Source organism: Tursiops truncatus, chromosome 7 (assembly GCF_011762595.2).
Source record: "Tursiops truncatus isolate mTurTru1 chromosome 7, mTurTru1.mat.Y, whole genome shotgun sequence".
Lineage (NCBI taxonomy): Eukaryota > Metazoa > Chordata > Mammalia > Artiodactyla > Delphinidae > Tursiops > Tursiops truncatus.
This window is the reverse complement of record NC_047040.1, coordinates 60,343,529-60,368,723: the sequence shown is the minus strand read 5'-3', so window position 1 is coordinate 60,368,723 and position 25,195 is coordinate 60,343,529. Positions and strand designations below refer to the sequence as shown.

General features: G+C 40.8%; 1 protein-coding gene and 1 non-coding gene across 4 annotated transcripts in view; both read left to right on the top strand.

The window, feature by feature from the left end:
• Window positions 1–25,195, top strand: part of METAP1D (methionyl aminopeptidase type 1D, mitochondrial) — a 78,699-nt gene that overhangs the window by 13,800 nt on the left and 39,704 nt on the right. The window lies entirely within an intron of this gene.
• TRNAV-UAC (transfer RNA valine (anticodon UAC)) lies at window positions 3,071–3,142 on the top strand. The gene has a single exon. It is a non-coding gene; the product is annotated as a tRNA-Val (tRNA).

Here is a 25,195-nt window from a genome sequence, read left to right as displayed (position 1 = left end):
CAGCAAGAGCAAAGAACAGGTATAATGGGAATTAGAAGTGAGGAACTGGAAGATTTGGGGGTAGTAGTCTGGAGTTTCACCACGGAGGTGACTTCTGAACTGGGTTAGATGGTTTTTAGTTTAATTGGAGAAAGAAGCCTAATGCCTATAACGATGTAAAACAGTATGATAGTGCTCTGGGAAAAAGAGGAAGGAAAGATAATTTGGGGCTGGAGTGATCACTTCACAGAATTGGGCCTTGAAGGATGAGTAAGGTGGTCAGCAGAGAGGCGGAGGGATGAGGGAGGGGCATTTCTAAGGGGGTAAAGCAGGGCAGCGGTGGGGAAACCATGTGAATACAGGACCTGTTCAGAGGGTTCTGGAATGGAGGGTTTGGCTGGAGCTGAGAGTTTGCATAGAAGAGTTATGAAGAGGAAGATTAATAATACAGGTTAGGGCCAGGTGATGAGAACGTTGAAGGTCGGCTTAGGCTTTATCTTATAGGCAGCAGAGACTGATGAAGGTTTTTGATAAATAAGTGAAATAACCTGCAGCTGGTGGTGCCCTGGATGTATTGAAGAGGGAAAGCTATCGTATCATTTGGGAAATATTGGTGGAAACAAAGTGATGGGGGCCTGAATTAGTGCCTTGTGTTCAGGATGGAAAGGGAGAGATGGATGCAAGAGAAATGATACAGAGAAGGAGGAGTCAGGACCTGGTGGTTAGAAAGGGGACCTGAGGAAGGAGAGGAGCTGTCAGAGCAGAAAAGAGGGAGTTGGCAGAAACAGAGAACATAGGAAAAGAGGCTCAGGAGGAAATTTTGGGATGACTCAGTAAGGGTCAGTGAAATTGGCCACTTGGAGGTCATAGAGACTTAGACCAAAATTTTAGCAGTGGAAGGAGAGATGAAAAGTGATGGTGGTGGCTGCAGAGAAGTGTGGAGGTTCTTGGTTCTCTTTTTAAATAACAACTTCATCAAGATATAATTCACAGACCATGCAATTCACCTATTTAAAGTTTACAATTCAGTGGTATTTAGTGTATTCAGAGTTGTGTGACCATCACCACCATCAATTTTGTATTTTCATCACCCCTGAAAGAAACCTCTTACCCATTAGTAGTCACTCTCCAATCCCCCTATCCTCACCAGCCCTAGGTAACCACTAATCAGCTTTCTGGCTTTATAGATTTCCTATTCTGGACATTTCAAATACGTGTAATCACATAATGTGTGGTCTTCTATGACTGGCTTTTTTCATTTAGGACTGTGTTTTCAAGGTTTATTCATGTTGAAGCATGTATCAGTACTTCATCCCTTTTTTAATTGCCAAATAATATTCTACTGAATGGGATATCACATTTTGTTTGTCCATTCACCAATTGTTGGACATTTGGGTTATATCCACTTTTTGACTCTTACAAATAATGCTGCTGTGGACATTTGTGTACAAGTTTTGTGTGGACGTACATTTTGGTTTTGACATAGAGGTCCTGGCTATGTTTAGACGCAGAGGGAAGGAAGGCAACTGGTAAGGAACAAGGACCACGGGAAATTCTGGAGAGCAGGGGGCTTCCTGGAGAGAGATCAGACCTGAAAGAGGTGAAAAGGAATAGAAGGAGGAGAAGGGGAAAATTCCCCTTGGAAGTGGTGAGAGTATCTCTACTTCTACAACAGGAGTGAAGGACGAGTGGGAATTTCTTTTTCTATGAATGAAAATACTTTGAAAATATATTTTCTGATTATAAAAGTAATACAAGGAAGGCTGTATAAAGAGAGGCTAAGAGTGTGGGTTGTCAAATCAGGCTCCTTAGGTTCGAATCCTGATGCTGTTGCTTACTAGTTGTGGAACCTTGGGCATGTTAACCTATCCAGGCTTCAGTTTCTTCATTTTTAAAATGGAGTTGAGCCAAGTACTTACCTTACTAGGCTGTTATGAAGATTAAAGAAATGATACCTGTGCAGCTGTATTAGTTACCTACTGCTGTGTAACAAATTACCCCAAATGACAAACTCTATGTCACAGTTTCTGAGGCGCAGGAATCTGGGTGTAGCTTAGCTGGGGGCCTATGGCTTAGGAGCTCTCACGAGGTTGTAGTTGAGCTATTGGTGGGAGCTGTAGTCATCCCAGCACTTGACTGGGGCTGGAGGACCCACTGCCAAGCTCACTCACATGGTTCTTGGCTGGCCTCAGTTCCTTGTGAAGGCCACTTTCTTGCCACCTGTGTCTCTCCATTGGACTGCTCACAACATGGCAGACTGCTTCTTCCAGACTCGTGATCCAAGGAGGGTACCAGAGTGCCCACTGTGGCAGAAGCCACAGTCTTTTATAACCTAATTTCAGAAGTAACATCCCATCCCCCTGCTCCCACAGACCAGCACAGTGTAGCGGACCAGGGTGTGGATGCCAGGAGGCTGGGTCATTGGCGACCACCTTGGCTACCACACAGTTCTTAATAATAAGCCCTTAATAACTACAGTTGGCCCTTGAACCACACGGATTTGACCTGCATGGGTCCACTTATACATGGATTTTTTTTTTGATAGTAAATACTACAGTGCTACATGGTCCACAGATACTGAAGGCTGACTGTTTATTTGCAGATGTTCTCCTGCGAGGAGGGTCAGCACCCTTAACCCCCAGGTTGTTCAGTGGTCAACTGTATTCATAGTGGAAATATTAAGATATTTTAAAAGTGGGGCTTCCCTGGTGGCTCAGTGGTTAAGAACCCGCCTGCCAATGCAGGGGACACAGGTTCGACCCCTGGTCCGGGAAGATCCCACAGGCCGCGAAGCAACTAAGCTCGTGAGCCACAACTACTGAGCCTGCTCTCTAGAGCCCGTGAGCCACAACTACTGAAGCCCACATGCCACAACTACTGAAGCCCACGTGCCTAGAGCCCATGCTCCACAACAAGAGAAGCCACTGCAATGAGAAGCCCACAGACTGTAACGAAGAGTAGCACTCACTTGCCGCAACTAGAGAAAGCCCGCATGCAGCAACGAAGACCCAACGCAGCCAAAAATAAAAACAAATAAATAAATTTATGTTTTTTAAAAAGATATTATAAAAATGTATATAGAAGAGGGAATTCCCTGGTGGTCCAGTGGTTAGGATGCGGCGTTTACACTGCCGTGGCCTGGGTTCAATCCCTGGTCGGGGAACTAAGATCCCCCAAGCTGAGTGGTGCCACCAAAACAAAAACAAAAACAAAAAAGTATAAAGAAGAAAGTAAAAGTCACTCACAGTCCACCATCTAGATGGAACTGGCATTTCTAAAATGACTTTTTCCCTAAGGAGGGCTACTAGTAATAGGACCATGATTTCTAAAAATTCCTTCCACATCTACGAGAGAAAGCTTATTAATTACTGAAATATTAACTTAGGAAAATGAACATTTGAGATCCTTTTATCTCTCACATTTGGAGTCTGCACATCACACTTGTTTATCCTTCTATTCAGCATTGTGATAATTCTGAATTTGGGGCATCACATACCCTGTCTCTGTCATCAGTAAGATGGTGATTTTCCTATAAGATCAAATAGAAATAGGTCACAGATGAAATGAACACCCTCACCGGACTCCCTGCCAACTGGCTGGTCCAGCTGAAAACCAGCCCCTCTAAGAATTGATGTTACAAAAACAGCTCCTCTCTGTTGTCTTCTGTCATTTCTCCCCTACTTTATGCTCCGTGAATAGCAGCTGTTCAGGGTATTGCCGAGTGAGCACAGGGGTGCTGCAATCAGAAATGTGAGTGAGCGACACAGCAGGAGAAGGCTGGGGCCGAGGGAGGTGCGTTCTGGTGATACAGTGAGTAAGTGGGAGACATGACAAACAGCCAGACAGCAGTACGATGGCCCACTGGGAAGCATGTGAAAGATTATCAATTACCTCGATTAAAAAAAAGAAAGCCCCCAGAAGTCTCTTTCGCCAGTAGAGAAAAATCACAGCTGCTGAGGAGGGTCTTGTCAAGTCTCTTAGGTGGATTGGTGCTTCGTGCTAGCTTCTTTTATAAAAGTCGGATTAATTTTCTAATACTGTTTTCTACTTTAATGTTATTGCTTTAATCATTAGACTATCACCAATTCCTTCAGGCAATAGGAAGCGATTGAAGATTTAATGAGATTCATACTGCTTGTCCTTAAATGTTGATGACTTCCTTCATGCATATTAATCATTCCTGACCTTGATCTTAAATTCCTTCCCAGCACAGATTCTCATCAAGCATACCTCCTAGATCCCTCGGTGTTCACCAGGCACCTGGTTTGTTTCCAAAAGTACATTAACTCTAATGTTCAGTGTACGTCAGATTTTTCAGTACCCTTGTCTGATTTGTCTTCTAGTTCTTACTATGATTATAAATCTGGAAAATTTAGGGGGAGAAGAATCAGCAACCCTGAAGAGGGGATTTAGCCTAGTTTAAAAGACTGTTCTGTTCAGCAGACCTTGAACATGCCTTAATTGGTTGTCTAGGTCAGTATGTCCAACTGGCAACTCTCAGACCCCATCCAGGCCACGGAGTGTTTCTGGGTGGCTGAAGTGTGTGTGCTCCGGCTGGCGATCAGCAGGACTCGGCCTTTGTCCCCTGCTTTGGCGGCCCCAGCCTTTAGTTCAGGCCTACCCCCTCCTGCCACAGGGGCCTGGGAAACCCTGGCTGACCACCTGGTCTCCTCATGCCCAGCATCCGTGCATCTGCATCCCCACCCTTGCCCCAATTATCTCCTCAGCCACCTTGGCAGATTTTCTAACCAACAGCCCTTGCCCGAACCAGGACCCAGGAAAGGAGTCGTTGGAATGTGTGAGAGGAGAGGGCTGAGGAGTCGGGGGGCGGGGGGGGGGGGGGGATGAAAGTGAGAGAGAAGGGGTGTGGGGGAAAGAGGGAGAAAGGATCACATCAGTTGAAGAGAAAATAAATATGTAAGACCTTGAGGGTGAGGGAGTCTGTATACAAGGAGACAGAACCAGTAGGAAGAACTAAGTAAAGAGGTGAAAGAGCTTGCGTACGGTGATGCTGAGATGAGGACGAAAAGAGGTAAATTTGCGTGTGAAAGATGCCACCTGTGAGAGAATGGGAGGAGAAAATGGAGAGAGCAAAACAGCTCTGCTCCATAGAACCTGACCAGGCGCATCACTGGGAAACACGGTCTAACAAAGCATTTTTTCAGATTTGTGAATATGTTTTTGTTTTTTGTTTGTTTGTTTTGCGGTACGCGGGCCTCTCACTGTTGTGGCCTCTCCCGTTGTGGAGCACAGGCTCCGGACGCGCAGGCTCAGCGGCCATGGCTCACGGGCCCAGCCGCTCCGCGGCATGTGGGATCTTCCCAGACCAGGGCACGGACCCGCGTCCCCTGCATTGGCAGGCGGACTCTCAACCACTGTGCCACCAGGGAAGCCCGTGAATATGTTTATAACAAAAAAGTATTATTATAAAAATGTTAAACCACAAACAGACCGTTAGAAGATTACATTACTCTAAGGTTATTTTAGGATGTCCCAAATGCTTGCTGGCGTGTTGATTGTCTTAAATGTGGCTCATCCCAACCAAGAAATTGGACAGTATCAATTTTGATGATGTTAAGTGCTTACCATTTTTAAAAAACAAATAAATGGAGTGCTTTTTACATACAAATGGAAGTTTTTCATCTTAAGTAATTATCTGTTGATATCATTTAACTGAATAAGTAGGAAGATATCCATTTTGTGAAGTAGGTTTCTCATATGTAATGATCAAAATCTTTCTTTTAAAGATAACTTTTAAAAAATAGTCAGAAATTTTCATACCTTTTAACTCAATTATTTAATTCCACTTCAACAAGTCTATATTCAGAAAATAACTAGAGATGCTGGCAAAGATTTCATTTTAAGGATGTCTATTACAGTATTAATCATATTAGCGAAGAACTGGAAACTCCCTAAATGTCTAATAAAATAGAGGAATGATTAAATTATGATACATCCATAAGATGAGAGAGTCTATTATATAGTCGCTAAACTACTTCTTCTAATTCATCGCCACACTACACTCAGGTGGCCTTTGAAGTAGCACATTGGATCATTTCACTTCCTCTTAAACCTTTCCTTGGCTGCCCATTGCACTCACCATGAAAATCCTGACCTCCAAGGCTTTGTCTTATCACCCCAACTCTCCCGTCCCTCCATTTCTGTCTACTGGCCTGCTTTTTAGGTGCTCTCATTCCCTAAGCCCTTTCCTCCCCAGGACCTTTGCACATGAACTTCTCTTCCCCAGCTGTTGTCTGGCTAAGTCCTGCTTGTTCTTGAGGTCTTAGCTTCATCAAAGGGATTTCCTGACCCTCTTTACCACCCCTGTACTCCACCCCCCAGCATACTCACTCATTGTGACCTAGGCTTCTCTTTCATAATACATACCACATTTTAAAATCATATGTTCATTTGTGTGGTTGTTCTTTTAATGCCCAGGTCCCCTCTGAACTTTGTCATTTTGTTCTCCTTTCTGAGAGAGATCCTCAAGTTTATTCTCTGCCCCTTCTATTGAAGTCTTCCTTTCTGTTGTCATATTTTTAATCTCCCAGAGTCTGTTTTGTTCCCTTAAAGTTTTGTTTAAAAATAGTATTCTGTTCTTGTTTCATGGTTGCAACATGGTTTCTTGAGTATATTATTAATATACTCACCATGGTTTCTTGAGTACATTATTAATAATTTTCTAGAAATTTTCTTCTCTATATATTGTTTCCTCTGAGGTTTTTGTTTTTGTTTTTGTTTTTTGGTATTTATATTTTATATAAGAGACTTTCTCAGACATCTGGAAATCCATGGTTGCTTGCTTCTGTATAAGAATGGGGGATTTAGGGGCTTCCCTGGTGGCGCAGTGGTTGAGAGTCCGCCTGCCGATGCAGGGGACGTGGGTTCATGCCCCAGTCCGGGAAGATCCCACATGCCGCGGAGTGGCTGGGCCTGTGAGCCATGGCCGCTGAGCCTGAGCGTCCGGAGCCTGTTCTCTGCAACGGGAGAGGCCACAACAGTGAGGGCCCACATACCGCAAAAAAAAAAAAAAAAAAAAGAATGGGGGATTTAAAAATCTGAGTGGGCTCGTGAAAGACAAGGAAGACTGAGAAACTGCCAGAGACTGTAGAAGACTAAAAAGACTTAACAACTAATTACATTGTGGAATCCTGGATTTGGAGGCTGGCCCAGAAAAAAGGACATTAGTAGAAAAAATGGTGAAATTCAAATAAGATCCATACTTCAGTTCATATTAATCTACTAATACTAATTTCCTGTTTTGGATGGTAAAACTCTGGTTATGTACAATGTTAACGTTAGGGTAAGCTGATTGAAGGATGTGTAGGAACTTTTTGTACCGCTGTTTCCCTTTGTACTATTTTCAAAATAGAAAATAAAAACAAGACAAACTGAGTGGAAGCTCTGAGCAAGGGATGGGGACAAGCTGCTGTGGGTCAGCTCAGCCATGGGGTGACCTGATGGGGCCATTGAATGAGAAAGTGAGAGAGATGATAAGCAGGGAGGAACAGGTTCAAAGCAGCATGGCATAAAGATCGCCCTGGCTTCAGGGAGGAGAATGATTTGGAGGAGGACTTTAGAAACTGAGAGAACAGTAGGGAAGCATTTGTAACCATTTGGGGCAAAAAATGACAGTGGCTTGGACCAGGGTCGTGGGCGTGGAGAGAAGTGAATGGTTTTAGGAGCTGTTGGTGAGGTAGACTCACAGAATGGTTGTCGCTTGGATTTGGGGATGGGGATGATGGAAAAGGATGAGTGGTGGGGGACCCCCTGATTCCCAGGTTCTGGATTAGGCAGTTGAGTGGATTATGGTACCATTCATAGCGAACACTGGAGGGAGGACAAGGTTTGGAAGAGAATATGATCAATTTAACATGGCGAGTGTTAAGTGTGAAGTGCCCAGAGAGAGCCAAATGGAGATTTCCAGTAAGCAGAGGAGATGAACAGGTCGGGAGAGTTTGGGGAAGGGATCTGGGCTAGAGATGCAGATTTGGAAGTCATGAACATGTGGTGGCTATGTGACGGAACATATGTAAGCTCCCTAGGGGAAGGTAGTAGCTTGAGAAGAAGAGGAGTAAGGACAGAACCCTAAGAAAAACTGATATATAAGGAGTAATCAGGGAAGGGAAGCCTACAAAAGAGGCTGAGGAATAGCTAGAGAAGTAGGAAGCCTTTATGGGTAATTACCTTTTAGTTAATACTTTAAAGTATCATCAGATTCTGAGGTAAGTTTCCAGATCCAGTATGGTTGACTTCTCTCCTCAGCACCAACCCTCCTTTCCAAATACCTTCCAGATACCCTCACGTAGAGTCCTGCTGCTACTTGACATTCAGTAGATCCAAACGAAGTCCTCCCCAGACCAGAACCAACTTATCCTCTATTCTTTCCCCTTTCTGTTAATGACACCACTGTCATCAGAGTCATCTTTGACTCCTTTCCGCTAATCAGTATGTATTTAACCAATTATCAGGTTATGTAAATTATACCTCTGCAGTCTCTGGTGTCCCTCCTCTTTCTTACATTCCCTAAATTACCACAGAGGTTTAATCCCTCATTACTTTTCATCTGTCCTCTTGTAATAGCCGCTTAACTGTGCAATATCCTGATTCTCCATTGCAATCCATTCTACCCTTTTAACTTCCCTAAAGAGTAATTTTTTTAAAATTTTATTGAAGTATACTTGACTTACAATGTTGTGTTAATTTCTGCTGTATAGCAAAGTAACTCAGTTATATATATATATATTCCTTTTCATATATATATATTTTTTCATATAAGAGCAATTCTTTAATAATTTGCTTAATTAAATCTAAACTGAGCTCTTTAAACCTTTCAGAATATAGTCTTATTTTACTCTTCCAAATAAGCATACTCAATACTTTAGCAAAAACAAAACCACTCGACACTTCATATACTCCGGCCTTTCATAACTCTACACTTCTGTTCATGCTTTACCCTCAGCCTATTATGCTGTTCCTTTGCCCTTCATTTTTGTCAAAAGCCTCTCTGTATATCAAGGGCTACGTCAAGCACCACCTTCTCTATAGAGCCTCTCTTGGTCTTCCCTAATAATTGCCGTCTTGCCTGTCTGCCTCCCTTCCTTCCTTTCTTCCACCAATACTGGAACCCTACCAGTTGGGGAAGTTGCAGGAAACTGAAGTCATTCTGGCTATTTCAAGCAGAAGTGCCTTTAACATGGAAACTGGGTGTCCATAATTGTTGAGAGGTTAAAGAAACAGCCTGTTGGCGGAGCGTGCGGGAACAACTTCCAGAACAGCTCCTCCTTTCCTCCAGAGCCAGCCCACCAGGTGAGTTAAGCTGCCACCACCTCCAACTGCTTCTGAATACTCACGAAGCCGATGTGGGATGCTAGGATGCTGCTCAGAAAACCCTTACATTTCCCCATCGTGCTCACCAGCAGAAGAAAGAATAGCAGAAGCAGCAAGAATGAGGCCGCCATCACACTCCCCACTTCAGATCTCCCATGAAAGTTTCTAACTGGTAAGGTGAAATTCAGATGTAGAACCTTGATGTTGGGGAGTCTGGGACACATAGTTCTCAGCTATTGAGTCTCCACAGTACAGAAGACAACTGAGGAGGAGGTTGGAATGCATGCTGAGACGATCATTTTTTCCACAGACACTTAGTGTGAGCCATGGGCTGTTACATTTGTAACAGTTTTCACACTAACCTTGTCACACCAGTGGATTATCAAGTCTGCTAGGATAGGAGTATGAATAATTCCTATACCCCCTCCCAGTAAATACACAAGTTTCTATAGAGGGTAAGAACTAAATAACTATTTGCTATATGAGTGAAACTGAGTCATCTTGCCAAGACTAGCATCATTACTTGGATAGAAGGGAAAACCTTTTAATATTAACCCAAGACAAGACAAGGGAGTAATTAAAAGGAAGTCTAAAAAACTCCAGGGGAAATTTCAGTTTGTTTATGTACAAAACAGAAGTTTAATTGAGATTCTAGCTACAAATTACTTCTTTTTTCTAACACTGAAGAGAAGAGAGCCTGTAGATGGTTCTAATGTCATTGAATAAGAAATGTCCTGTGGGGGAGGGACAATTGCCATTGATGTTTGAAATGAGAAAACTCAGGGTAGTAGATGGAATTGAGTCCTGTAAACTTGTGTCTGCTTATTAAGAACAGAAATAGATGACTTACTGTGATGATTAAAAGAAAAAGAAAAGAAGTAAAAGAAAGTTACTAGAAAATAGATGCCTCTGGAAAATAAGGAGGACTTTCATGTCACTGATAACCAAGGTAATCAACTTGACTTCGTGGCTATGGACAGATTTATGAGGATGTAAGGACTCTAATAATAAATTGCAGTCAGGGTTTGAAGGATAACTTATTAAGATACAACAAATAAGATAAATTGTGTTAGAAATCTTTTCTTTATCTGAGATAAGAGGCTCACTTAAGAGATACTTCCATAAGTAGTGCAGAGGTAGGACCATAAAACTAAATAAGGAGTGGTAACTTCAGCTCTGGGTATAACACCATGTGACCTTAGGCAGGTCCCTTAGTTGGCAGCCTGTGGCTTCAGCTGCCATTCCTTTGCTGATTGATCTCTGTCTATTCATTTCCCAAAGCTCACTGTCCTCTAGAGTTAGAGATAGGCTATCCCAGTGGTTCTAACTGTATTGTGCATTTAGAATCACAAGAGTCTTTAATGTCTTCCCACAGTTCTTTAAACTCCTTGTTTTATAACACAAATCTCTTCATAGTTTGACCCTGTGTGCATCTCTAATCTTGTGATGGGCACTCTTCCCTCAAGCCATAACACCTATAGATTTTACAAAGACTACTCTTTGTGTGAAATGCATATACCACGACTATCCTCATCTGGCACTACATTTATGCTCATTCTTTAAAATTCATCTCAAGTACACTTTGATTGATATGCACCATCTCTTTGTTCCAGCAGCATCCTTAGCGTACCTCTAGTGCTGTACTGTAACCATGGGTTAATCGGTCTATCTTTTTTTCCCTTCTAGGCAATAAATTACTTGAGCATAGGGATTCTGAGTAGTAGGTATGGAGAGGGGCCTGGGAATCTGCATGTTCAACAAGCTCCTTGGGGAATTCTGAAGGCTCAGACCTCAGTTGTCTTTTTTAAAACTATATCCTCAGTATCTTTATTTTATTTTATTTTTAAAACATCTTTATTGGAGTATAATTGCTTTACAAGGTTGTTAGTTTCTGCTGTATAACAAAATGAATCAGCTATGCATATACATATATCCCCATATCTCCTCCCTCTTGCGTCTCTCTCCCCCACTCCCCATCCCACCCCTCTAGGTGGACACAAAGCGCCGAGCTGATCTCCCTGTGCTATGCAGCTGCTTCCCACTAGCCATCTATTTTACATTTGGTGGTGTATATATGTCCATGCCACTCTCTCACTTCGTCCCAGCTTACCCTTCCCCCTCCCCATGTCAGACCTCAGTTTTAATTGGTTTCTAAGATCTATTTCAACTCTGAAATGTCAAGGCTTTTCTTCCTTGCATTTTTAAAAATAAACTTATTTATTTATTTTTATTTTTAGCTGCACTGGATCTTCATTGCTGCTCACGGGCTTTCTCTAGTTGCGTTGAGCGGGGGCTACTGTTCGTTGAGGTGCGCAGGCTTCTCATTGCGGTGGCTTCTCTTGTTGTGGAGCACGGGCTCTAGGCACGCGGGCTTCAGTAGTTGCAGCACGCAGACTCGGTAGTTGTGGCGCACAGGCTTAGTTTCTCCGCAGCATGTGGGATCTTCCCAGACCAGGGCTGGAACCCGTGTCCCCTGCACTGGCAGGAGGATTCTTAACCACTGCCACCAGGGAAGCCCTTTTCCTTTCAGTTTAACTGGTGTTGAGGAGGGGAGAAAAAGCTTTTGGGTAGTTGATTAAAGCCAAAAAAAAAAGACTGCCTATGCAGTCCTCTTCCATGACCACTGTAAGATTGCTTATTATACTGAATGTAGGATAAGGTAGATAAGTAGAAATAAGATAAATTCCCTGATTTCATTTAAGAGTGTTGGCTTAATCTGTTCAACTTTTTATTCATTAATTCTGAGACTGTTGAGGGCTTGCCATGTGTCACTGTTCTAGTCGTTTATTGCACATCAATGAACAAAACAGACAAAAAAAAAAAAAAAGAAAAAAAAAAAAAAAAAAAAAACAGACAAAAATCCCTACCTCAAGGAGCTTGCATTGATAGACAATAAATAAATATGTTAAGTAAATCACAGAGTATTTTAGAAGGTGATAAGCAATGTGGAGAAAATGGAACAGGGAGGGAGGGCTTTCTTTTACTTTGTCAGTGCTTAGTAATAAGTTACTAGAGAAAATAATTTATTTAATTTGAGCTGTTTAAATAAGCCGTACTTTAAAAGGCAGAATTTAACCTGCACCCAGTCAGAACAGAGCTTGGGATTTGCAAAATTCAAGTCTAGTTTCCGTTTATAAAATTGACAATAACTGTCTTTCCCATTATGTTATTATATGTCAGTAGGAGAGAAATAATTTAAGGAATTGCTCCCAAGGAGTCCTAGTAAATTATGTGATTTTTTTACCACTACAAAGAAAAAGGAAATAAGGAATTAAGCCACAAAGCAGTAAAAAGAAGTTTGTGTTTTATTCTAATCTGCAAGGCTGATTTAATTTTATTATTTAAAAGAAATCCACTTCATTCCAAAGCCTCTTTTCTTATCTCTCCACTTCCCCTTTTTAATTTTTGATTTGGATTTTCATGTTTAGATTAAAAAGTATGGGTCCTTTTAGAATTTATAGGGAAGCCTCATCGTATGCATGAGAAGCACAGGACTTTAGCTTTACCTGTCTGGGGCGCTCAGGAGGAGGCTAGTTTTGTGGGGAGAATCACGTATCCATCTTTACTTTCAAATAACTTAATCAAAAGATCAAACATTTCACTGTAAACAGTCTTAAAAGTCACACTAATGTCACCTGCAGAGGCAGCTAAAAGAATGATGCGTATTGTTTTGCACAGCAGTTGAAACTGTTTTCAAAGTCCTTCCACAATGAGGTAGAAAATGACTTTTCTCGCACTCCTTAAAAACTAGAACTGTGTGGTAATTCTGATGACTGTCAGTTCCTGTGGGGTGTTTACACAAAGGTACTTCTAAATGAAGAGACATTTTTAGAGCAATTAGAGACGAGGCTAGACAGAGAATAGCCGGCTCAGGGGCCTGGCAGGTCGGGGTTAAGGTTTATTGACAGGACAGGGTCAGGCGTCTGCTCAGCTACCACTGCCCCTCCTACCTGCCCTCCGGATACATCCAAGACCTCAGCCAGCCTGGGCTCCCTGCTGTAAGCCAACCCCCCCTGCACAATGTGGGAAGGGAAAGAAGAAAGGAGGAAGAACAGGCGAAGTTCTGCAGAAACATTACAGTTCAGTCTTGAAATACAAGTTTGAAAATATTTATGTCTATTTTTCTGGCCCAGATGTTGTGTCACTTTAGGAAGAAGAAATTTTAAAACATACAAAGAATTGTCTGTTCTTTCAACTTTGTAGTTTGCAGTTATTGCATCCTGCAGAAAGAAATTGCCTGGCCAAAGTAGTCTTTTAATTTCATTTTTCAGTTTTGAGTTACAGGTTTCTGGCAAGCTCCCTGACCACTACTGTTACCTGGTGGCGCCTATATTTCATCAAATTTAGACGTGCAGACTACCTGGATCCAGGCCCAGATGAACTGTTGAGACTGATAAACATGATCCCACCCTGCCCCCATGCATGCTCCTGCTTTTCCCTTTAAGGGAATCTAAAACTTTGAGTCCTTGGGTCCCCAAGGGAGTTGAAAAAAAATGTGTTCTGGTATTCGGGTAGTCGAGTTTGCGCTGTGGTTTTCTGTGAGGCATCTCTGCTTGCCCAGAGGCTGGTGCACATCCCAGCCGTGCCCCACTTCTCCAGTGTTGGTGATTAATGCAGGGAAATTTTTTTTGTTTTTAATAAAAACAAGCAGAGACATCTGTCAGTCAAGGCAGAATTTGTTTGACATCTTGTGATTGCTGCTTACAGAAAGAATGACAGCAGTTGTTAAACAAATAAGAAAAAAACTGCTGTTTATGGGTAGTTTGCAGATATCCTAAGGATATCGTTGTAACATTACTTGCCTTCGCTTGTATAAGTAGAAAATAGTAGAATGAACAGAATCATTAATTTTTGAAATCTGGGTTGTATTAGATTTAAAGTAGTAATAAAAATGGAAATATTAAGCAAATATATTATTTTTAGCTGTGTAATATACTAGGGGCTTTTCCTTTCGTTAGAATATATTTCAAACATTTGTTTTCATGGTTGCAGGGGGAGTATTAGCATTCAATGTAATTAAACTTAATTGCATTTCCTATATGAATTATTTTTAGTCTCTTTTTAAAATGCATTTATGATTTTTTTTCCTCTATACTAGCTATTCCCATACGCTTGCCCTGAGAAAAGGTTATAGAAAATTTGTCTATTTGCTCGGAAACAGTCAGAAATCACGAATTAGATTTTAATTTAATTTAGAATTTTTGAAATGAAATTTTGGGATATAATCAAGTGGGAAAAGCATGAAACTCTTCAGGGTCTGAGGTTTTTGTTCTCATGCCATGTTCATGTGATCTAAGAAAAATACTTAATCTCTGTCTGGCCCAAGTTATTCTACTTGGGAAGTGTTACAATAATTTCAGTCCCTGATGATGTGGAAGTATCAGACCACATATTTCCTTAGGTACTGGGTGAGATTGGGGTTTGCTGGGAAGAGCAGAAAAGGAACTTCTGGAATGTTGGAAATAGTCTGTATCTTGATAGGTATTTGGTTACACAGGTGTATGCGTTTGTCAGAACTCATCAAATGATATACTTTAAGATTTAAAGATTTGTTCATATCATAGTATGTGTATTTTACCTCAAAATACAAAAAAAAAGGAATTCTAAACACATATTTGGTTAATGTTATACGTGTTGAAATATGGGGGAGAGGGTTACTGTCTTTGAAACTTACTTTGAAATGCCTCCAAAAGAAAAAAAAAAGATGGATATAGAATGTTTAGAAATGTGATAAAGAGCAAATATCGTAAGGAGTTAATTGTAGGATCTAGGTAGTGTGAATATTTACCATAAAATTCTTTGAACTTTTTTTTTTTTTTTTTTTTGCGGTGTGCGGGCCTCTCACTGTTGTGGCCTCTCCCGCTGTGGAGCACAGGCTCCAGACACACAGGATCAGAGCAGCCATGGCTCACGAGCCCAGCCGCTCCGCGGCATGTGGGATCCTCCCGGACCAGGGCACGAACCCGTGTCCCCTGCCTCGGCAGGCGGACTCTCAACCACTGCGCCACCAGGGAGGCCCTGAACATTTTTATATGTTTGAAAATGTTCATAAAATGTTGGGGAAAAAGTGAAGGTACTGGTTATTGCTCGTTAAAGGATTTGTATACCTCCATTTTTAATTCTACCCCCCGTTCATTCCAAATTAAGCCACTTGGATTAATATCAAAAGGGGGGAGGAGTGTGAATGTGAGCCATTTAGATAAATAGAAAAATGTACCCACCTCATACTCTAGTTACTTTTGAAAGGCCGTTATCAAGCATGGAAGCCAAGAGTGTCTTTACAAACAAGAAGAGCTCTGAGAAACCCACATCATGCCCCCAACCAATGACCTCTCTGGGCAGATAAAAATTGGCCTCCAGACCCCTAACCATGGAAAAGGACATGGCCTCCTGACACATAATCTTCACCACTGGTAAGCAGGTAACCCCCCTGCTGTATACCTTATACTGAGGCCCTATCAAATGAAAATGGGCTTTCGGTTTTCAGCCAAATCTCAGGGATTTGGCCATGAACACCTCTACTTTTATCAGAATGCCAAGCTATCTCTTACATCCTGATAGAGGCCTCTTTTTAAAGATATCTTATATGGGACCTCTGTGATACTTATGTTGTGTGTGTGTTAATCTTGAAGGGTCAAAAGGGTAAATTGGTTCTGGTGAATTTGAACCAAACTTTTAAAAGCTAATGATAATACATTTTTAAATGAGGCCATGTTGTTCAGTTGGTGCTTGAACAGTAAACTGGAAAGTCAAGATTGGAGAGGCTCAAAGATCTCAATTCTTTCAGGGTCCCAAAATGAACTCTGGCCAGTTAATTTATCTCCATTCATTGATTTTCTCACTTGGAAAATGAGAAATGAAACCTGGCACAAAATGCCCGGTCAGGGGTTCTGAAACTTTAGTGTGTGTAAAAATCATTTAGTTTGTTAGAGATTCCAGCTTCCAACACCTGGGTTTTCTGAATCAGTAGGTCTGGGGCAGAGCTCAGAAATCTGCATTTTAATAAATGCCTGGTGTGATACTGATGTAAATATTGGACCACGTGAAAACCAGCATAGGTGTGTTTTGATGGGTACTATGTTAACTGATAGAATCTTGTATTATTTTAGCTTTTTCTTAGGGAGAATTTTACACATACACTGAAGTAGAGAGAATGGTAAAACGAACTTCCATGGACCCATCACCCAGCTTCAACATTCTTAGTTCACTTCTACCCCTATCTACTCCCTATACACTTCATCCACTGATTATTTGCAGAAGCAAATCTTAGGCATATCATTACATCCATAAATATTTTAGTAGGGGGCTTCTCTGGTGGCGCAGTGGTTGGGAGTCCGCCTGCCGATGCAGGGGACGCGGTTCGTGCCCCGGTCCAGGAGGATCCCGCATGCCGCGGAGCGGCTGGGTCCATGAGCCATGGCCGCTCGGCCTGCGCGTCCGGAGCCTGTGCTCCGCAACGGGACGGGCCACGACAGTGAGAGGCCCGCGTACCAAAAAAAAAAAAAAAAAAAATTTTAGTAGGCAACTCTAAAATGTTAAAATATAAGTACTCTAAAAAATATACCATATTAAACCTTACAAAATTAGAGACTAATTCCCTAGTATCAAATATGTCTGTGTCTAGATTTCCTTGATTCCCTTTTTTTTTCCCCCACCGTTGATTTGTTGGCATCAGGAACCAAACACAGTCTACACATTGCATTTGATTGATGTGTCTCTTTAATCTTTTAATCTAGAGGTCCCCCTTCCCTGCTTTCTTTCTTTCCCTTGTGATTTATTTGCTGAAGAAACTAGGCCATTTGTTCTGTAGATTTTCTCAGTCTAGATTTTCTGATTGGATCCCCATGATGTCATTTATCATTTTTCTTTCCCCTGTATTTCCTGTAAATTCCATCACTTCCATCCTGAAGTTTGATCAGATTAAAGTTCAATCTGGGGGCTAAAATGCATCATTGGTCATGTCATATACTTCCATCAGGAGGCACATGTCTGGTTCTCTCTCTTTATGTCATGTTAGCAGCTATTGATGATCATTGCTGAGATCTGTTCTTACGTAGGGAGAGCCCCATATTTTGACTCTAGGTATTTCGTGGAAGAACCTTCTCCCTCTCACCATGGATATTTCCTTGTCTAAGTTAGGCTTTTAAAGCTTTCACAGCTTTCACAGTGAACCATAGCTGCCTACTTAGACATTTTGTTTGCTACAAAAAGCAGAAAGGCTTTCTTGCTTCCACATCTTAGTCTCATTTTCACAATATAGTAATCTTTAAAATTTGTCCTAGTGCCTTCAACATTTATTTCAGTTTCTGAGACATATTAAGATGAATGGATGACCACACAATTGAGCAGAAATTTGGGGGCCCTGTAATGAAACCACAGTTGCAGGCAAGGTGACCTGGTATAAGTACAAGGGAGTAAGAGCCTCCAGTTCTGTACCATCATCCCATCCTGAGGGGAAGGCTATGAGTGTTTAATACCTATATTTATTTACTTTGTCCTGAAAGCAAACATGAGGTTTCTGGATCGGGGCAGACAATTATTACTTATAACAGTAACCATATTGGTTCCCTATACCCCAGTTTTCTCCTTGAGAGCAATGTGAAGGGGTCTAAAAGAATGAATTGGGTATGCCAAGATCTCTCCAGGAACTGGGAATGAATGGGTTCATTCCTTCATTCAACAAACACATACTGATGGTTGAGTGTATGCAGACACTGAGCCAGCTCTGGAGAGGATGGTAAATACTAGAGTACTCCCAACCTAATGCATAAAACCATATACCTCTGTGCCTGGAATTAGCCATCAAGTCTCATCCTATACTTATAGGTAATCAAATATATATATTTGTACATATGTGTGTGTATTTGATGTTATATATGTATGTGTATGCAATTTTATACCTATATAAGCACAAGTATGTATGTATTTGATTTTATATATGTGTGTATATAATTTTATACATATATAGGCACATATATGTGTGTGTTACTTGATTTTCCCCTCTGACTTACATTATAATTTCAAAAATCATTTCCTTAAATCATAGAGTTGCTCATCTTATCTTTAGTTCTTCTCAGCCATTTCTACCTTAGTGATGAGATCCGTATAAACCCAGACCAGAATCCTGCCAAAGTGTGTTCTTAAGTCTTTGTTCTATCCTGAATTCTGTACCATTTGGAATTAAACCAACTCATTTGAAATGGAAAAAAAAATCATTTTCTTCATTTGTCATTTACCTACAGATGTCATTTGCACTGATGTTTGCGTGACGTTTTCTCATCTCCAGCTTCTCAGGTAGCAAGTGAATTAGCTATACTTTATACCCACTTTGGAGTTTGCTCATGTGACTAGCTTTTTTGAAGAGAAAGTGAAATCCAAATTGGGAAAATTAGACTCTGAGAAGAAAATCCCAGTGCAAAGTACTAAATATTTCCTCAGGCTGAAGAGACCTACAGCAGGACGAGGGACAGACCCAACAGCTGTGGTAGGTGCTGGGGATTAGGTCTGGTGGAGCAGGCACCCTAATAGGGGAGATGCAAAGACACAATTAGACAAATGCGATAACTCCGCAACGGGAAAGCGCTTGGAAGGAAATAAAGTTAAGAGGTAGTGAGTAACTGGGGAGACCACTTTAGAGAGAGCGGTCCCAGAAGGCCTCTCCGATGAAGTGACATTTGAGCTGAGGCCTGAAGGATGTGAATGAGCCAGTGACGTGAGGAGCTGGTGAAAGAGCAGATGCAGAGATGAGAAAGGACTTAGTATGTCTGAGAACAGAAAGGGGGCCTGGTGGCTGGCTGGCCGTGAGTGACAGGGGGAGTGGAGTGTGAGAGGTAGGCAGAGGCCAGACCACGCCAGGACCATGTCAACTCTGAGAAGCTGGAATTAATGTTCTAAAAGCAGTTAACAAACATTGAAGAATTTTAAGCAGGAAAACTTAGTACTTATCTTCACTTAGGCTTTTTTTCTACACATGTGCAAACCTCTATGTGTGTGTGTGTGTGTGTGTGTGTGTGTGTTGTTTTTTTTATTTTTTGGCCACTCCTCGCAGCTTGCAGGATGCGGGACCTTAGTTCCCCAACCAGGGATCGAACCCGTGCCCTTCGCTGTGAAAGCGCAGATTCCTAAGCACTGGACTGCCAGTGAATTCCCTATGTGTGTTTCTAATGGTAGCTTGCTGTAGGTGATCTGCAATTTGCTCTTTCATTTACCAATAACATCATGGGCATCTATGAAAGGAAGATTTATAAGGAAAAATAAGTTTGATTTGCTGTGAACGACATGACAAATAGATGTAGATATGTAAGAACTTGAAGCTGTGGCTAAAAATCAGTTTCCTAGGGGTAAAAAGTGGACAGTGCTTGCTTTTAATGTCCATTATAGATACAAATTCACTTCAGTAACTTAAGAACATTAAAGACATATTCTAACTTGATTCTTGATTTTCTCATAAGCTTACCATGATTAGTATATTACTTTAATCATGTATTTATTGTTAAAACAACTTTATAGGCCATTTTTAGTCTTCTAGATACAGCACAGCTTGAACAAAGAAGAAAGATAGAAGAATAAGAATTCAGCAGGAAGTGTGTGTGGTCAAACCATAACAAACCAAGAGAGATGATCAATAAACTCCACAGAGAATGTGTCACCTTGAGAAGTGTGGTTTACTATTGTCAACAGTTATAAATGTACATATTTATTCACTTTTAAGACATATTTAATTTTTGTAAAAATAGACCTAAAAATCCTTAAACTGTAAAAACTCCGGCATCTTTTAGTTCTTGCCCATTTGTAAAATCTAAGCAAAAGCTTAAACAGGAGAAACTGTCTATATTACAGTAAAGCAAAGACAAGGATTATGTTTTCTGGTCTTAGAGTCCCCTGTAGTATGGGCTTTATGCCAAACATTTTCTAAAATAGCAGGTGAATGAAAAAACTATAGGCTACAAAAATAACTGCCTCGAACTCATGAAACCTGATGTAGCTAATTTTTAAGCCTACATTAAAAAACAAAAACAAAAACATATTGCAGAGCTGGAAATGAACTAAAGCAGGCAAGAAATAAGGGGCCTGAGGATGTGTGACACAGCACTGCTATCACATTACAGGAGGGATATCTCGGACAAAACTCCTGTCTGCACTCTTAACCCATGAACCCTGGCCCCAGCCTTCAGCATTTGGAAGTATCTTTTTAAATTCAAATCGTTGATATGCTTCTGGTTTTGTAATAAAGTCACAAGCAATAGTTATGCACTCATCAGTTACCTTTCTGCCTTTTATGGCAAATTGGAGACCCTGGAGCAACATCGATTAGTGAGAAATATTCTGTTTCTTAATAAAATCTTTCATGTAACTTTCTTCTGTACTTAAAAATGGAAATATAGGGACTTCCCTGGTGGTGCAGTGGTTACGAGTCCGCCTGCCAATGCAGGGGACACGGGTTCGATCCCTGGTCCGGGAAGATCCCACAGGCCGCAGAGCAACACTGCCTGTGAGAAGAGTAGCCCCGCTCGCCGCAACTAGAGAAAGCCCACGCGCAGCAAGGAAGACCCAACACAGCCAAAAAAAAAAAAAGTAAATATATTTAGCTTCTCCAAACATTTAATTGTATGGGACGCTTTTGCTAAAAGGTATCTTAATTCCACAATTAAACACTCACCGACATGTATGTATGTATGATACCTCAAGAAATCTTCCTGTTGCTTACTTTTAAGAAATTGTTTTATGGAATAAGTACTCAAGATAATTTAGAGATATTTTATTGTAAGTGCTCATCATTTTCAAAAGCTCATAATTCAGAAATATTTCACTGGAAAGGGAGACTAAAGACATTTATAGGTTTTTTTCCCCCCAGAGCTTCATGTTTATGAAGCAGATTGTTAACAGTGGTGTAACTGAAAACACTGGAAGGGTCCGCTGGCCCCCAAATATCTCCACTCTACAGCCTGTTTGAATCTAAAATTTCCTACAATTAGAGTCATTCCTTCGGATTAAGGGAATATCCACACAAAGCCTTTGTTTAATAGGCGTTATCATTCCTGTGTTTTGCTAAGACTGGATTCGAAGGAATGAGTTGATGTGTTTTTAATAGTCTTAGTGAAGAGGTGGAGGGGAGGGTGGGCATTCTTGGTGGGAGAGAAGGGAGACACGCCAGTACCAAGGGCTCCAAAAGAGGGCTTTAGGGTGTGGGAAAGGCAGAGCCCCTACTTCCTAAATATGAAATGACTGCTTATGTGGGCGCTGTATTTAAAACTAATTGTACTGTACTCATCTAAGTTGTAGAATGGGTGTAATCAGATGGACCGTGTCATTCGTGAACACTTCTGTCTCTTTTGGAGCAGGATGCCACAGGGTGTGCAGAATAACTTGGCACCTTCACTGCCTCCACCGTCTGGGGGGAAAGTCCAGAGAACAGTCTAGTTGAATTCTTAGATGGGTTTTTGGCAAGAACACAAGGTCACTTTATACAGCTTGTCTCCCATGTTTTTCACTGAGTATCTGAAAGAAAAGGGAGAATTTGTGGACCTGATTAAAACAAGGAAGTAACCCAGTGACTTAAAGAGGCACGCTGTGGAATTTGAATCCTAAAATACAGCCCTCCCTGGCTGACTTTTCAGCCATGGGAATAACCAGTTGCTTCATTGTGTGTTTTGTCAAAGTGCCTCAGCCATTTGGCCGGCCTGATGGTTACCTGCTGCCTCTTTTTATAGCCTCTGTGTCCTTTGTTGTTGCCCCGCTGGTCAAACATGTGTAACGGTGCCCTAGGGCACCAAGTGTGCCCTCAGGGAGCTAAGTGCTGCCAGATGTGGGGAGCAAGGGTTGATTCACATGGCCATAATTTCCAATAGCTAATTTTACCTGTTTTCTTTCGGTTTTGGGTTTCTTTCTTAAAGAAAAATCCATTTGGAGTTGGGTCCCCCCCGCTTTAAATTGCAGTCTTGTTACCTCTAATCTTCCAGCTCCACCCCACCCCCCAAATGGAAGTGTGAGGAGAAAAGCATGGAGGAGATATGTGATTTATTAAGCCTGGGTGACTAATGTTTTTACTTTATGATAAAAATTAATAGAATGTTTCTGTTTCACTGGACTCTGACCAGTATTTTTACTTCAAAGTGCAATTAAGTTTCACTGACTCAATCTTTCATATAGAAATTATTTACACAGAAATAGATAATATTTTAGATCAGAATCTTTTAGATAGAAATTTTATCTAATCTCTGATTAAGAACACTGAATTTATTGTTGAGAGCTCTGAGCTTTTAACTAGCTATTCTGAAAACTGGTTAAGTAGAGAGAAAGAATCAAGCCATTAGCTTGATTTCCTGTATGAACTGAACGTCAGGATGGCCAAATACGTAGTCTAAAAAAAAGAAAGGATTTCTTTATAGAAATATTCCTGCCAACGAATTAAAAAGTACTGATGAAATATTACCACTTGGCAAACCCCTAATGAATTAATGGATCTAGGCACTGACCATCAGTGGCTGCTAACATCACAAAAAGAGAGACATCTGTCAGAGACCGCCCCTTAAATATTCTTGCTAAAAAAACTGAATTTGAATCAAAACAAGTCCCTGGGTTTAATATCAGGCTATAGGAAATATAAGGGACAGAGACACCACTAGATATAACTAGTGAATTCCAGTGTAAGGAAGATGCTAAGGACAAAGAAATTCATTTCTTTAACAATAAATTACATGGAAGAAAAAATAAAAGAGGAATTGATTAAACAGGCATAAGAGACGTCAATCAAATTCAATGTGTAGATCTTCTTTGGATCCTATTTTAACAAATCATTTGTTTAATAAAAAATTGAATTATATATAATTATATATATATAATTTTCATATATATGACAAAAGGAGAGTATCTGAAGACTACAAATATTTGATATATTAAGGAATTAATATTAATTTTTTAATATGATATGATTATATTGTTAAATTATTAAAGAGTTCTCATCTTTTAGATATACATACTGAAATATTTACAGATATGATGTCTGGGATTGGCTTCCAAATAATTCAGTGGGAAGGGAGAATGGTTGTAGATTAAACAAGATCAGCATGAGTGGATAATTGTTAAAGCTAGATGATGGGTACATGGGAGTTTGTTATAGTAATCTGTCTACTTTTGCATATGTTTCTAATTTTCTATTTTTAAAAAAAGTTTTAAAAAAATAGGCTTAGGGCCTTCCCTGGTGGTGCAATGGTTAAGAATACGCCTGCCAAGGCAGGGGATACAGGTTTGATCCCTGGTCTGGGAAGATCCCACATGCTGTGGAGCAAATAAGCCCGTGTGCCACCACTATTGAGCCTGCGCTCTAGAGCCCGCGAGCCACAACTACTGAAGCTCACACTCCCTAGAGCCCACGCGTCACAACTAATGAGCCCACGTGCCACAACTACTGAAGCCCTCTCACCTAGAGAGCCTGTGCTCTGCAACAAGAGAAGCCACGGCAATGAGAAGCCCACGCACTGCAACAAAGAGTAGCCCCCGCTTGCCACAACTGGAGAAAGCCCACGCGCAGCAGCGAAGACCCAATGCAGGCAAGAATAAATTAAAAAAAAAAACTCGAAAAAAAGAAATAGGCTCAGGTTTGAAACTCAGATCTGCCACTTGTAACTTTTGTGATCTTGTGCAAATCCCTTAACCCCCTTGAGTCTCAAGGGTTTTTTGCCTGTAAAATACATACAAGAATATCTTCCCAGTTTACCTTACACAAGTTGTTGGACCAAATTAAATAATCTGTATGAAGTTATTTTGTAAATTGCTATAAACATGTCAGCTATTTTATTATTGTTATTATAAAGCTTCTGAAAGGATACAGTTTTCCTGCTAAGAAAGTTTGGTAGGTTTTTCTGCTTCAGCAAGCAGTATAGTTGTCCCATGTACGTTATATCAATTAAAAAGCCCTGGAATAAGAATATACGTTATATGGCCATTGAAGATATTTATTAACTAGTTTGTAGTAATAGAATAATTATAAGAATTCATTTTAATTTTTTTCAAATACAAATTTCTAATAGCCTGGTCAATTAAATATAATATAGATAACTATGCTATTAATTTTCACTGTGTAATAAGAATTGTGAATTATTTCTGATTTCCTATTTTACTTGATTTTTAAAAATTGCTTGAATATTATTATAATATTAATAATAACATATTAATATTTTGAATTACTTGCATCATAATATACAGAAACCCGATTGTTAGAATGCTTTCTCATCCTTTTTTTGGTTTATTTTGTTTTCTAGTTCTGGCTTTATCCCTCCCTCCCTCCCCCTCTTCCCTCCTTCCCTCCTTCCTTCCTTTCTTCTTTTCCTGCCTTCTTTCCTCTCTCCCTTCTAGCACTTTATTGTGAAGTATAATATATAGAGAGAAACATGTGTAAAAGGATTGGGCAATTTAATGAGTGATTGTAAAGCAAACACCTATATTACTACTGTGCCAGTTAAAACAAACAAACAAAAAATCAGAATGTTGCCTGTACCTCAGAAGAACTCTCATTGCCTTTCCCAGTCCAAATCTCTTTCATCTCCCAGGTAATCACAATCTTGACTTTAATAGTATTCACTTTCTTACTTTTGTTTATAGTTTTACCCCCATGTATAGATTCTTTTTTTTTTTTTTAGTTTAAATATTACTAATTAATTTATTTTGGCTGCATTGGGTCTTCACTGCTGCGCGTGGGCTTTCTCTAGTTGCAGCGAGCAGGGGCTATTCTTCATTGTGGTGAGCGGGCTTCTCATTGCAGGGGCTTCTTTTGTTGTGGAGCACGGGCTCTAGGCACATGGGCTTCAGTAGTTGTGGCACTCGGGCTCAGTAGTTGTGGCTCGCGGGCTCTAGAGCACAGGCTCAGTAGTTGTGGCGCACGGGCTTA